Genomic DNA, 13861 nt, shown 5'->3' on the forward strand with positions numbered 1-13861 from the left:
TGCAAGTGCAAATACTTTTCCTTCAAGACAATATTTCTTTTTTTACAAAACTACCTTGAAGCAATCTACCACTCACTCAGCGTTAAAAATTAAAAGCAAAGGTTTAAAATAAATGTGTTAAAATGCTTTAAATTCCAGTAAAATCTTGCTGAAATTTTTAGAGCTAATTAAGGGCACCTGTGCAGGCACATACTGCCTTCCCACCAGCATTGCAGAGTCTGAGAGCTGAATTATTAAGAAAGCTCTTTTGCTGGATTTCTGACAAATCACTTTAATGTGCCAAAATTGATTTGGCATGAAATCGTCAATAGACCCTCCAGAATGCTAATAGCATTAAAGGCAGGGGCCAGGACTGACAAACTTGCTTGGCTGAAGCTGGGTTCATAAATTAGCAGTGAGGTGTCCGAGTTGAAGTCCCCTGCTCCCAGCTGCACTGTGTGTCTGTCGGTCCAGCTGAAGAGATTCAGCAAGTGACAAACGGGGGAACTGGGAAAAATGGGGATGGGGAGAAAGGTTTATTTAATGGTTTTGCTTCTCACCTCGAATCTTCATCTACAAGCCTCAGATGCTCTAGGTAACCACCCCAGATAGCACCTAAATTAGTATAGTTTTGTTCTTTTTTTTTTTTTTTTTCTTTATTTTTGTAAGAAATCCACAGACCTTGACTCTGAACCACACATCTTCCTTTTCATCCACCAAGAACACCAGCACAGCCCAGTGCTCAGGGCAGCGCTGACAGGTAAAGATCACTGACCTCTTCTTCCAGCCCCACTTTGAACTTTCCTCATGGCCTTGGATGAAACTTTCCCCAGCTTCCACTTTCTTGTCTGTAGGACAGCAGTGACAGTGCTTATTTTCCATGTACTCTGTGAACATCCCTTGTTATATTCACCTACTTGCCCTGAAGCACAAATTAACTGTAGGATCTTTGGTGTGGAAGTGTAGAGCAATCTTCTTCCTTCAGCTAGTTGTGTTTATGAAATTGAGGAGTGCAAAGCAGCATTTGAACCAGGTCTTTAGGCAATAGGATACATTTGTGTTGTCTCTGTAAGGTTTAGGGACAAAAGCCTCAGGTGACATAAATCTGCTTGCTTTAACTTTAATGAATTTGAAATAATTTCCTTTGGTGGAGGTATTGATTCAGTTCAGCGGAGGTCCAGGCCTCTGCCATTTCAGCAGCAGCGTTTCCTAAAACAATTGGGAAAATTACAGTACCGGAGGAGTTCTGCAGCCAAGCAACAACTCAAGGGAGTTAAAACTGTCGTAGCTGATTAACAGAAATGAAAGCTGCTCAGAGAGAAATCTGACTATGAATTTGGAGCACAAGAATTAATTGAGAAGGGGATTCTCTTTGTACTTCTTTTAGTAGGTCAGGCAGTTTATCCACTAAGATGCCTTTGAAGCTGCCAGCGAAAAACCATCACTGGAAAGATGAAACGAGCCAGTGAGTGGAGTCATCTGTGTGTCCTAAACCCTGCTATTCTGAGTGAATTATTTGCATGATGAGCAACAGAAGCCTGAGCCAAAGATGGCCCATCACCCTTTCCAAACAGAGGGTGAGAAAGGGATAGCTCTAGGAAGGGATGTGAGGGTAAAGTGCAGCTTTAGTGCAAGAATGGGTGGGGTGCCAGAAGGCTGAGCTTCTGCTTCGCTCACAGAGCTGTGCAAACACTTCTGCTGTGCTGCAGAGAACACCAAGGCACTGAACACAAACTCACAGCGAGGTGCTCCCGTCCTGGGGTCACTCATTTAATGGTGGGGTGGGTCAGGTGAAAGTTTGTGGTCGTATCACAGTGCCTTAGTGGATGGCTGTTCACAGAGCCATGAATTCAGTGGGAGTTTTACGTTGATTTTACTAGAATGCAGCCTAAAAAGCAGATAAAGGCACAGGAACTGATCAGTAGCATACAGGGGAAGGACTCCAACTCCTGCAGAAGTCAATGAGAGGAAAGGTTTTCCCCAATAACATACAGAAAGGTATTTGAGAAAAAGAAATGTGCATTCAGAGCAAAGGAAATGGAGTGTTTGTTTTTTCTGGCCCCTGGCTGCTTGAAGATACTGACAGTAGAAAAATGCACATTTTAAAGCTGTCTCTGCTTCTAGTGCAGAAGAGCAATGTAAGATTTTTATCCCGAAGAGTGCAGAAGTAAAAGAGATATTAAGATCCTGCAGTCTGCTCTTGCTCATCAAAGAAGAGTTGTGGAAAATCATGCCATCCTCTGCCTCCAGCATCCAACCTTGTACCTAAGGAATCACTCACCCTTCACTGAGGATCAGTTTGACATAAGAAATGGAGGAGAAAAGAATGCAGTTACAGGACATGGCACGTTTTAGGAAGCTAAAGTGTGAAAATACTCCTTACTTTGCCCATGATTTTCTGTACCTATGGCTGGAAAACCAGTAAAAGGGGCTTTTTGTCACAATATTGTATTATGCTGTATTTATTGTTTTTTCCAGCCTAAAGTGCTTTGTGCGTGAGATTAAAAAGCTGCAAGTCTCAGGCCATCTGGCCAACCAAATGGATTTAGTGTACAGGATCACTGCCAGATGTATGCCAGTTGTAAGTTTAATTTTTGAACATAGAAAGTGCCTGGGGCTCTGTGTCTGCTATTCAGAGGAAATCGTGTTCCAGTTTTCCAAAACAATCCAGATACAGTTCAAGTCTAGGTGTATGGTCTGTTCTCCTTCACCTGGTTTAATGGCATATTCTTTGTTTCTCATGAAGAGAAAATGATGGCAAAAAAATTGTGAAGATATCTTATGTGTTACGTATGTTTGATCACATCTGTCTGACCTTTTGGAATAGCAGGAAACATAGCAATAAGTTTTCTTAAGGACTTTCACTGAAATTGTCTAATTGAAAGATAAAATTTCACAGACTATTTTAGATTCATTTGCACTTATATTTATTTACAATCAACTTGGAGAATAAATGTTTTCAAGTATATAATAGTTTATAATATCTTAAAAGTGATATTTAATTGATTTGATTTATTCTAAATGAGGAGCTAATGGAAAATGAGATATATTTTTAGCTTTACAGACTCAAAGAAGGATAAAGTGAGTCTAATTTTTTTATTTTGCAAATGTTCTCACATGAAAAGGTCTATAGCAGGCCTGGGATAGATATTGTGAAAATGAGGAAAGAAGTGAGCACAGATAGCCCTGGGCTTTACAAAAGTTCTTGAGGATTTTGTTCAAAACACACCAGTGGAAATGCAGGGTGGAATAGGATTTTGATGGGAGACAGTGATTTGTGGGTCTGGCTCTCCTGCTGCCCACATAAATGTATTTCTTTGCAGCTGAAATCCTGAGGTTGAATTACTTGCTCCTAAGCAGACCTGAAGGCCCAATGAATCAGAGATAAATGTTTGGAAGACTGACTTATTTGCCAGGGCACAGTTATTCTTTGCTGTATGAAGAAGCTGCAAAGGAGGAGCTGGTGAAAGCCAGACACCCACAGCACCAGGGGCTCCTGCAGGGAGTCTCAGGACCTTTGAGAGGCACCAGAACTGGGACAATCCAGCCTACCACACCGGCTTGGTTTGGCAATTTCCATCACAGCCCAGTCAAAATATATGTAGGCAAAACCAGGTTCAAATGTTTGGGAAAGGAGAGTGGCAGCCACGTTGCTGGACAGTGCCAGGAAGCAGAGCCCACAACAGGAATTTCTTTGCAAATGTCTCTAAACCCAAACCTCAGTCTTCCCAAACAAAGGGTGCATTAGCTTTGAAATCAGCAGGTCTAACTGCAATCATGCTCCTGGAGACTGATGGGAAGTTTTGGTGTGCAGCTCAGGAGGTTACCCAGTGGAAAGGGCTCCCTGTCTTTTTGTGTGCACCTTTCCAATGAAAGGCCATAAAAGAAAAGCTGTTATTTGTAGTCTATTTCATTCCTGAAAGTCATTTTCCCTGTGACATTAGCCCTGTTTTTTTCCCTCCCACAGACTCATTTAGGGGGTGGAAATCAGAGGAACCAAATAAACAGTAGATTTCATAAAGTAAGGAACAGCAAATTGAGCAAAAGGAGGATTATGAGGACTAAATCTTTTGTTCAAAGAGTGATTAAAAAGCATTAAGTTGGATGAAGTCAGTCTAGAGCTTAACTGAATGAACCTGCTGCTCTGTTTTTCTTCTGTTTGGTTTTACATGTATTAAGAAATTAAAGGTGTGGGAGAGGCCTCTTGAGGACTGCTGAGGCTGGGGCTTTTTAGAAAATAGGAGTTGAGCAAAATTTGAGCAAAATCAGCTGGACATGAGCTCTGTTTCCTGGTTTCCAGGCAATGTAAATTGTCCTGGCCAGCTGTGTCCAAGAGCAGCAAGAATAAGTTCAGGCTCTTTTCCAGCAGAGGACTCAATTCATACTCAAATGTGTGTGCTGTGGGGATTCCTCCAGGCAATGAAATTCTGGGATTTGTGTCCTCCTCTCCCCATGGCTTAAGTGAAAACAGTTCCCCTGCCCAAGAGCAAATGCAGCTGCAGCTCATTGCTAAAATAGGGAAGCTGTCAGGGTAATTGCTATTTGCTTTGCATTCAGAATACCTTTTTTAATTTTTTTTGTGGATTTGAGATTAAATCTGAATGATAGGAGGGCATCCAGCCCTCAGGGTGGCTTGCTTAAAGAAAATTGTGCTTTTAGAGGAACACGGCTCCTTTGCAGGAAAGAGCAGAAGCGTGAAGCAGGAGCTGTCAGTGGATGCTCTACTGTAACCATGGATGTACAAGAGAGACTAAACCCAGCAAATAGTCAGATTTCTGCACTCTGCTTGTGTGTGGCCTTTGGAAAGCTCTGAGCCTTTGTTTCCACACTGTGCTGGTACAGAAATATCGGGGGTGGAAGACAGAGTGCAGCTGTAAACATAAGGGAAGTTGGTATATTTTTTTCCACAGTGTTACTGTATTTACTGACTTAATTGTCTTCTGCTTAGTCAGGTTTTAAGCGAATTGCTAGTTTGATTTAAAGCTAATTGCTAATTTCACAATCATCTGTCTCCAGCCATTTGCCATCATGGGCTCTTTGGTCTGTACATTTTTGTATCCTCCCAGTTTGGCCTGATAACATTTCCTTGACCTGAAATATTTTTATTTCTGGTCTTTGATGTCCTAAAGAACATAGTAATTTCCATCTTCACTTCTGGAAAGTGCTGCTCTTGGACAGCAGCTGTGTCCCATTGCTCTGCAATGTGGAATGACAGCTCATAACAGAGCAATGCAAAACTCTCCCAATGCCAGCAACATTAAACTGAGTTGTACTTGGCAAAAAAATTACCCTGAAGCCTTTTTCTCCCCTTGGATATGACTTTCTCCCTGGACTCACACTTCTCTTTCTAATAAAGACCAGAAGAAGGACTGTCCCCCACAAGGCACTTGAACAGAGATTGGAGGAAAGCTCTTTTCTTTCCAACGGATTTTTTTTGCTGTTCCACCACCTTTCTTATTCTCTGACTATGTGAAAACAGGTTCTTCTTCCCCAGAGAGAGCTAACAAGTGATCTGGTGGCTGTGGCACATGTCCAGGGCAGGAGGTACTGAATCCACAGTCTGGTACTTCCCAGAGACTGAGTTCTTGCACAGTGCTGGGCCTGGGGTGACATTGTCTTCTCTCCCCTCTTCTTCCTCTCTGACCATTCTCTGAACTCTCCCCCCAAAATTCCCATGGAAATTTGCTTAATCAGCCAGCTAATAAAAAGCTCCACGTGGTTCTAGCCATGAAAGTTAAAAAACTGAAGCAGGGCTTGAAGAAGTCAGTTAACTCCAACCACAGGGGATACACATATTCATATAGGGTTTTTCTTCTCTCTCAAGTGCGGTGAATTATCATGGAATCATAATGTCCTCTCAGAACTGCTTTTCCAAGGGATGGTGTTATATAAATCATGAAAAACAGACCTGGAAAATATTGAGCATATCTCCTGGTCCAGCCATCTGCCAGGAGAAGATTGTTCCCTGCAGAATTTCCCCCACTGCTCTGCTGTAGCAAAGTACCACAGAGATGCTTTATCTGCAAAACAGCTCCATGCCTATTTACAGTCCTGCAGAACTCATTATCTTTAGTTACAGAGAAATTATTTTACTCCCTTGTTGCAGAATAGGATCCTTCTGTCCACAGCATTGCACGTTTGCCCACATCCCCAAAACCACAAGTATAAAACTTCATATGGGCTTGCAGCAAATTAATTAAATCAGGAATACATCTTATCCTCTGCCATCACGTAAACTTCCCTTGCATAACACATTGGTAACCAACCAGCTACCACTTGATTACTCCCCTGTGAATAATAGGCAGCACAGCAAAATGTTCCTGTGAGTCTGAAGCAGAGAAGGAGCATTTCATTACCTCTCCCTCTTTGCCAGAAGCTACCAAACAATAAAATGGAAAGGAGAGATATAGCTTGTGACATCTGTCAGTGCAAGTAGCCTTTGGTTCAACCTGGGCCGTTATAAATATTATATTTGAAGTATTAGCAAGAGCAGATTGGATTGCAGCAGGTCCAGAATGAGGCAGCCCGAAGGCTGGCAATAAAACTGGAATGCTTTGGAATAGGTATCTTCTGCTTTGCATTGTAAAAGGAGTTAAGAGGGAAGAGGGAAACCTTCCAGTCTGATTCAGCTCATCTGGAACATCTATTTAGAAAAGCCATTTCTGCCACCCTGGCAAAGATAGACAGTGCCTGCCTGAGCAAATGGTGTGACACAGGACAGCATCCTCACACCACCTATTTAATTACCCTCAGCACTCTTCTCTGCTTTTCTGGACTTGTTGCTCTTTGTTTAGCTGTGTTTGCATCATCACTGGCTATGGACTCAGTCCTCACTTCGGGCCAGAGCTGGGAGTGCAGGTTCAACTTGCCCAGGCTTCATGGGTGAACCCAGTCACACTCTGAGGGACAGGGTCTGGAGACTTTCAGGTACTGAAAGATGAAAAAAGAGTTACTAACTCCTCTTGGCTTCACACAGTGTGTGTAAGCTCCTGAACTGCCATTTAGTTTTTGCTCTCATGTTTAGACAACACAATGATTTAAAAAATCTGGTTCAAGTCTTTGCATCTTGGTCCCCCACCTGTATTACAGAGAGAAAATTCTTTCTCCACCTAAAAATTTTTTAAGAAGAAAAGAAACTTCTGGCAGAGGCCACAAGTGCCCCAGCTAAACAGGAAAATTCATTACATACAATGAAATCCTTCAAGGGAACAAAGAAAATCAAGGAAGTGTGAATATATCTCATATTCCTTTCTGTTACTGCAATTTTAGGTGTTACTTGTAAACAAAAACTTTTTAGCAAAAAGTTTCATTTCTTAGGTTCATGGTGTTATTTTAAAAAAAAAGAGAGAGAGAGAAAATCAAAAATCCTTTAACATTTTTCCTCCAGCAATGAGAGTACAGAGCAGGCAGAAATTATTGAAGTCATGGGCATTTCCACACCAGTAAATAAACCCTTTGCCGTGGCGTACACGGGGGATTAGGAAAGAGAGATGCCAGAAATTGGCCTAGACTACATTTCCCTAGAGGCATAGAGAGATATTGAGGGAAATCACAATCATTCCGTTACATGTGATTAAGAAATCGGGAAGTTTTTTTCCTTAAGAATGCAACAGACTGGACAGGAGCCACCAGAGAAAGCTGATGGCAAGAAGAGTGGAGAGAAATCATTCTAGTCAATACTTGAGAAGCATGGACTTGCATCATTTGCTCCACAGTATTTTTATTATAGCAGAAATGCTCATCTGAACAAGAATTGCCTTGACCACCTTGGGCAGAAAGATGTTACAAACAAGTATTGGCTGATGAGAAGCTCAGAGTGACTCAGCAATGTGCACATCCAGCCCAGGAAGCCAACAGAGCGGGGGGATTCTGCCCCTCTGCCCTGCTCTCTTGAGACTCCATCTGGAGCTCTGCGTCCAACTCTGGAGCCCCCAACACAAAAAGGACATGGATCTGTTGGAGCAAGTCTAGAGAAGAGTCAGGAAGATGCTCTGAGAGCATCTCTGCTCTGGAGACATGCTGAGAGACTTGGGGTTGCTTAGCCTGGAGAAATGGCTCCAGGGAGACCTTAGAGCCCTTTCCAGTATCTAACAGGACTTCAAGAGAGCTGGAGAGGGACTTTGGACAAGGGTATGGTGTGACAGGAAAAGGTGGAATGGCTTTAAAACAACAGAGGGCAGAGTTAGATCAGATATTATGAAGAAATTCTTCCCTGTGAGGGTGGTGAGGCCCTGGCACAGGTTGTCCAGAGAAGCCGTGGATGCCCCATCCCTGGAAGTGTCCAAGGCCAGGCTGGATGGGGATTTTTGCAGCCTGGGACAGTGGAAGGTGTCCTTGTCAATGGCAGAGGGGTTGGAGCTGAATGATCTTTCTGGTCCCTTTGAACCCAAACCACTCTACGATTCTATGAAGTGTATATTTAATCGCCCTCTTGTTACTCTTTGGAAGGACTTTCCTCCCATTTCAAGCTGAAGATTGGTCTAAACTGAAGAGCACTTGGCACAAAAAGGCACTTGAAGTTTTCTGCTTAAGGACATGCAGTTGCACAGCCTCTTTGAGCAGCTTTAAATAGGTGCTGTGAAGGGCCAGTCGAGAGGCTGCATTATCATCAGCTTGCACCTGAGGGCAAACCGAAATACGCTGGCTGACCTTAGATGGATCAGAAACACTGGCTATCAAGCAGATGGCAGTAAAATATCCCTGACTGCTCTGCTGCTCTTAACCACTTCTGATGTTGTGCCTGCCAAGGCTAAGCTCTGCTGGCAGGACTGCTGTTTCCTCAAGGCAGGGCAAACCAGTCCCACGCCCCACACTGCAGTTATCGATGCCCATCCAAGGACTGGGAATGATTTTTCATCACCACCCCTGATTCTCCTGGGCTGTCATTTTGAAACACCCAGCTACAGCTCAATCATGACCCATGTTGGCTCCAGCAACTGACCCCCTCACAGGTGTGTCCTGCACATCTGTAAGAGCAGGGTGTTTGTCCCATCTTCCCAGGTGACACAAAAGTGCGGTGTGACATGCCCCTGCCCTGCCTGCTGCTGTACCTTGACGGGCTGTTGCCCAAAAGGCAGGGCCATGAACAACCTGCACTCGAGCACCATCCTGCTGGGATGCTGTCCTGTGCCAAGGCAACAGGTCTGGCCACACAGCCTCTTGTTGTCCTTTGCTACAGACAGCTACTGTGTGGGGATGCATTTGTGTCCCCTGTGCAGCGTAGGGTATGCACAGTCTTTTCCCTCCCCTGACTTCTCCTTTCACACTCTACACTGCAATTTGTGCCTTGGCTCCCTTCCTAATGACTGTATTATTAGCTCTATTTTCATCTGCTCTCGGCTCTTTATTTCTCATAGAATTATTTTGGCTGCTCTACATACCACAAATTGAGTAGCTGAACCAAGTCCACAAACCCTAACAGAGAAAGCACGTGGAGCAGGGCTCTGTGCGACCACCATCGTTGTCACCCTCACATGTGCCACCACTCCTGGCCCACGCCAGCATCCCGACTGCCACCCTGCCATGCCTCTGAATGTGGCACAGCAAGGAGCAGGGTGGCCATATGGCCTGAGGCAGCTGGGCCATATGAGGCTCCATTTGTGACACCTAGTTTGTGCTTCCTAAGACACAGAAGGTGTTTAATATGTTATCTGTCACTTCATGGGTTATTCCAGCCTTAATTACCAAGCCGGAAATGGTGCACAAAAGCTGTCCCCTTGAATGTGCTCCCTGCAGGAACAGGGGCTTTGTCCCTCAGTCAGAGTCATTTGTGCCCGGGACATCTGAGCAAAGCAGCATTCCAGGTGGCTGGTCCTGCTGTTTGTCATCTCCCCATTGTCCCCTCAGCAGCATTCCAGGTGGCTGGTCCTGCTGTTTGTCATCTCCCCATTGTCCCCTCAGCAGCATTCCAGGTGGCTGGTCCTGCTGTTTGTCATCTCCCCATTGTCCCCTCAGCAGCATTCCAGGTGGCTGCTTTGTCATCTACCCCTTGTCCCCTCAGCAGCTGGTCAGTGCTGTGGGGTTTGGGTACAGCTAATGGAAATGTGACTTGCAAAGGTGTGGGAGAGGTGTATGGGGTCCTCGATGGGTTTATAGAGGGAAAAGGATCAGTGGGACTCCAGTTTTCTCCTGGTCTTCTGTCACCTTCAGACCACAGAGTTCCCTTATTGGGGTATGAAAGGGATGGAGTCATCCTGAATTCACTTCTCACACACTGGGGTTTTGGAAAGGCCTCGTTAATATCTGCAGATTCCCAAAATATGTCTCTGGAGATCCCTCACTGTGATCAGCATCAGGTATGAGCCCTGCAGCTTGCAACTGCACAGGAGCTCGCTGCTTCCCACTGCCCATCCACAGCCACAGTGGGAATTTCCATCTGCACTGTGCAGATTGCCTCTGGATGGAGGGAATGAACTGAGAAACAGGGAAGGAGCCCTCAACTTCTGCTATCCTGGTAGCAAGGCTTCCCAAAGGTTCTATTTCCTTCTGGCTTGCTGGAAAATTTTGAGGGAACAAGGCAAAAAAGTATGTTAGAAGATTCCCTAAGAACAAACAAAACAGAAGCACCTCATTGCTTAGGGAAAAAGCAGGGAGGGGTTGGGTGGATAGAAGCAGAAATTGTCTTCATTTAGCTCTTCTCTTCCCACTAAATAAAGCCAAAAGCTGAAAAAAGTAAACAGCTGCAGGTTTTGGAAGTGAAAGGATCACAGGCTATGTGTGTGTGTGTGTGTGCTGTTACAAGAAAGTATCACCTTAAAAGAGTTTTCTATATAATTTTACCCCCTCCCAGACAATCCATTGTTTTAGCAGCAAACTGAGATTGCTGGTAGACAATAGCCCGCTTTCCAGCAGAAAGGACTCTATGAAAGCTGCACAGAGTTTTTAATGTTTAATGACACAAAATCAATTGGAAGTGGTTGATGGCTTCCACAATCCATTTTAGGAGATCTCTCAGAGAACAGGAGAAAGTGGGAGAGTTTCCATTAGCCCTGGAAATCTCATCAGCGATAGGAAAATGGTGATAAACAACCCTGCACTCCAATAAATGTATTAATAAACTTGTCCTCACTCATTTCTCATGTCTCTGTGAGACGATACAGTTTTGTCATCAGGAAGGTCGTATTTTGGTCTCAATTCCATCCTTTTTTTGCACAAACACTCAAGCATCCCTGTGGTTGTGAGTGCCTTGAGAGAGCCACGGCTCACAGCTGCTGCCCCATGAGCTGTCCCTGGTGTAGGGACAGGAATCACAGAGGGTTAATCCCCCTGCCTCTTGGCTCTGCCTGCAGTGAAAGGCACCTTTGCCAAAACAGAGTGTGAGAAGCTGTTCTGCCCTATAGCTGGGTGGGAAGGGGCTCCTTGTGGAAACATGGAGCTCCGTGTCCTGGATGAAGCCAAATTCACCCAAACACTCAAGGGTGGCCACACTCAAGGGCTGTTTGGTCAATGAGAAGGTTCTTGCTGATTTTGATGGGCTTTATGCCATTTGCCAAGCTTAATGCTGCATGGCATGAGGTGCCCTTTTTCTGCCCTTGTTTTGCTCAGACTGGGGGAGTGAGGTGCCTTCTGCTAGCTGGAACCTGGAGGGTGGGGGGAAAGAAAAAGGGAAAAAAAGGTTATTTTTTGTGTCTTTTAAAAAACCCAGGAATAAGCAGAGTTAGGAACAGCCCTGACTTCATCTCAATGCAAAACAAGAGGCTGTTTTCAAGTGCTGCAGATTTGCCCCAGGACTCCAGCTGAGTGAAGGCAAGGCAGGGTTTGTAATGCACAATTTAACCAGTGAATCTGTAGATCTCAAAAGGCGTGCTTAATTTAATATTGTTTCTAATGGCTATTGTCTTCATGCTTGCCTGTTTCCCCGGTGTTTTTCCCTTTTGTAATTACTTGAATGGGCATTTCCAGGTGCACTGCATATATTAGCAAGCATTTTCATTTTAGTAATGAGTGAGATGCTTTCAGTGTTTATTTCTTCTTTGCCCTAATACTTACTTTATTAAAGATCCTGATTCTCTTAAAGGAAAAAAATAAGCATTTACCACTCCTTTCTACCTCATTTGCCTCTTCTACCTTATGATGCCCTCAATAAAAGAGGATTTAAATTACTTATTGGCCAGGGTTAGACCAGATTTAAACTATCAGAGAAAAATAAAACAGAAAGGGGATGCTTGGTCAGTCATAGAATGGTTTGGGTTGGAAGGAACCTTCAAGATGATCTCATTCCAACCCCCTGCCATGGGCAGGGACACCTTCTACTAGACCAGGTTGCTCAGGGCCCCGCCCAAACCAGTCTCAAACACCTCATGCCTCACCCCTTATTGGGATGAGAACTAGGCACTTGTTGAGCTCAAAGCCATTCCCCTGAATGTCAGGACCTCAGAACTCTTTTAAGCTCTGTAAAGGACACCTTCAGTGCCCCTTTCTGGCCTGGTTACCATCCTTTAGGGTTCATGTGCATTTCTGCACTCCTTGTGCACAGCCTGGGGACCGTGGGGTGCAGGAGAGTGAGCCTTGCCTGGCCAGCCCAGGCTGCTGATTAACGCTGCAGCAGCAGGATTCCAGCATCAGCTGACAGCCTTCACCAGCACTGAGCAGCATTTATTATACATGCACAGCAGCCCTGTGCCACGTGCTAGTCTAATTTCCAGATTAGCTGTTTATTAGCATTATTATAAACATGGCTCTTCATCTCCTATTAAATGGCACTGCAGCCACCACGCTCCCGTGTGAAGCCTGTAAGGAAGCACTTGGTTCACTAAATTACCCTGCAAATGTCAAACTTGCTCTGTGTTATTAGCTGTACATCTTACATCCTCTTTATGAGGATTTTGTGTCTTGAGGGTGCCCTGTGGCGTACAGATTTTTTAAAATACAAACCAGTGTCATTTCGCTGTTTAAAAGAACATTTAATTAAACTGGATTCATTGCTTGTGTGGGGCAAGTTAAATGAAAACTAAATAGAAGGCATATGCTTACCTGTTATTAAGCAGAGTGACTGCTCCAGAGACCAAACTCTTTTAACACAACATTAAACTAAACTTATTTCATATGCACAGGTTAGCTCTGGCCTGCTAGGGCATCATATTTTAAGAGCAGCAGAATGGCTATGGGCACTAAAGAGCTTTTAGCAAAACGTGTGTTTCAGGGAAGAAAGCTTGCCTAAGCTAGACTTAAATATGCTAATGACAAAAATCAAAGCTTCAAACTGATTCTCGGTAACCTTTTAAAAATTACCATTTCTATAGTGTCAGATGCAAATAAGATCAGCTTTGTTTATTATTTCACTAGCTGTAAATTAACAAGGGACCTCAATGAGTGTAAAAATAAAATTGGATGTACTTTTTTGGGCTTGAGTTGTTGGTCACATCATGGCTTTTTAATGTTCTTTAGGAAAACAAAAGGAATTTTAATTAGAACTCCATTACACAATTTCCTATTCCCTACTCCTTTTATGTTAAACGCTGTTGGTACAATCAGATTTTCTTAAGGGAAGCACTCACCAAATTCCCTTCCCGAGCATTCTAGGCTAGTTTTTGAATGTCTATTGTCCTGCAACCCATCCCTAAAATTCACCGTGGCTGTGAGCCTACAAAGCCTTCAGCAGCCATCCCCCTGTACTCGTGGAGCTCCCAGCTGCTTTGGCGGCCTCACCCATCCTTTGGAGGAGGGACAAGTGCTTGGGTGTGCACAACTTCATGGCCCTGGCTGGGTGCCCTGGCCCCCTCTCCACTGGCCATGAAGATGTCCAATGACCAGAATAAACGCCTATGTCCTAAAAAATGGTGAGGTTTAACCCCTCTGCTCAGCATTCCCCTGGCCGGGGGTGGGCAGCTCTGCTCGATGCCCACAGTGCTCCTGGCATGGCCCCAGGGCATTCAGGGCTCCC

This window comes from Corvus cornix, chromosome 7 (genome assembly GCF_000738735.6).
Source record: "Corvus cornix cornix isolate S_Up_H32 chromosome 7, ASM73873v5, whole genome shotgun sequence".
Classification (NCBI taxonomy): domain Eukaryota; kingdom Metazoa; phylum Chordata; class Aves; order Passeriformes; family Corvidae; genus Corvus; species Corvus cornix.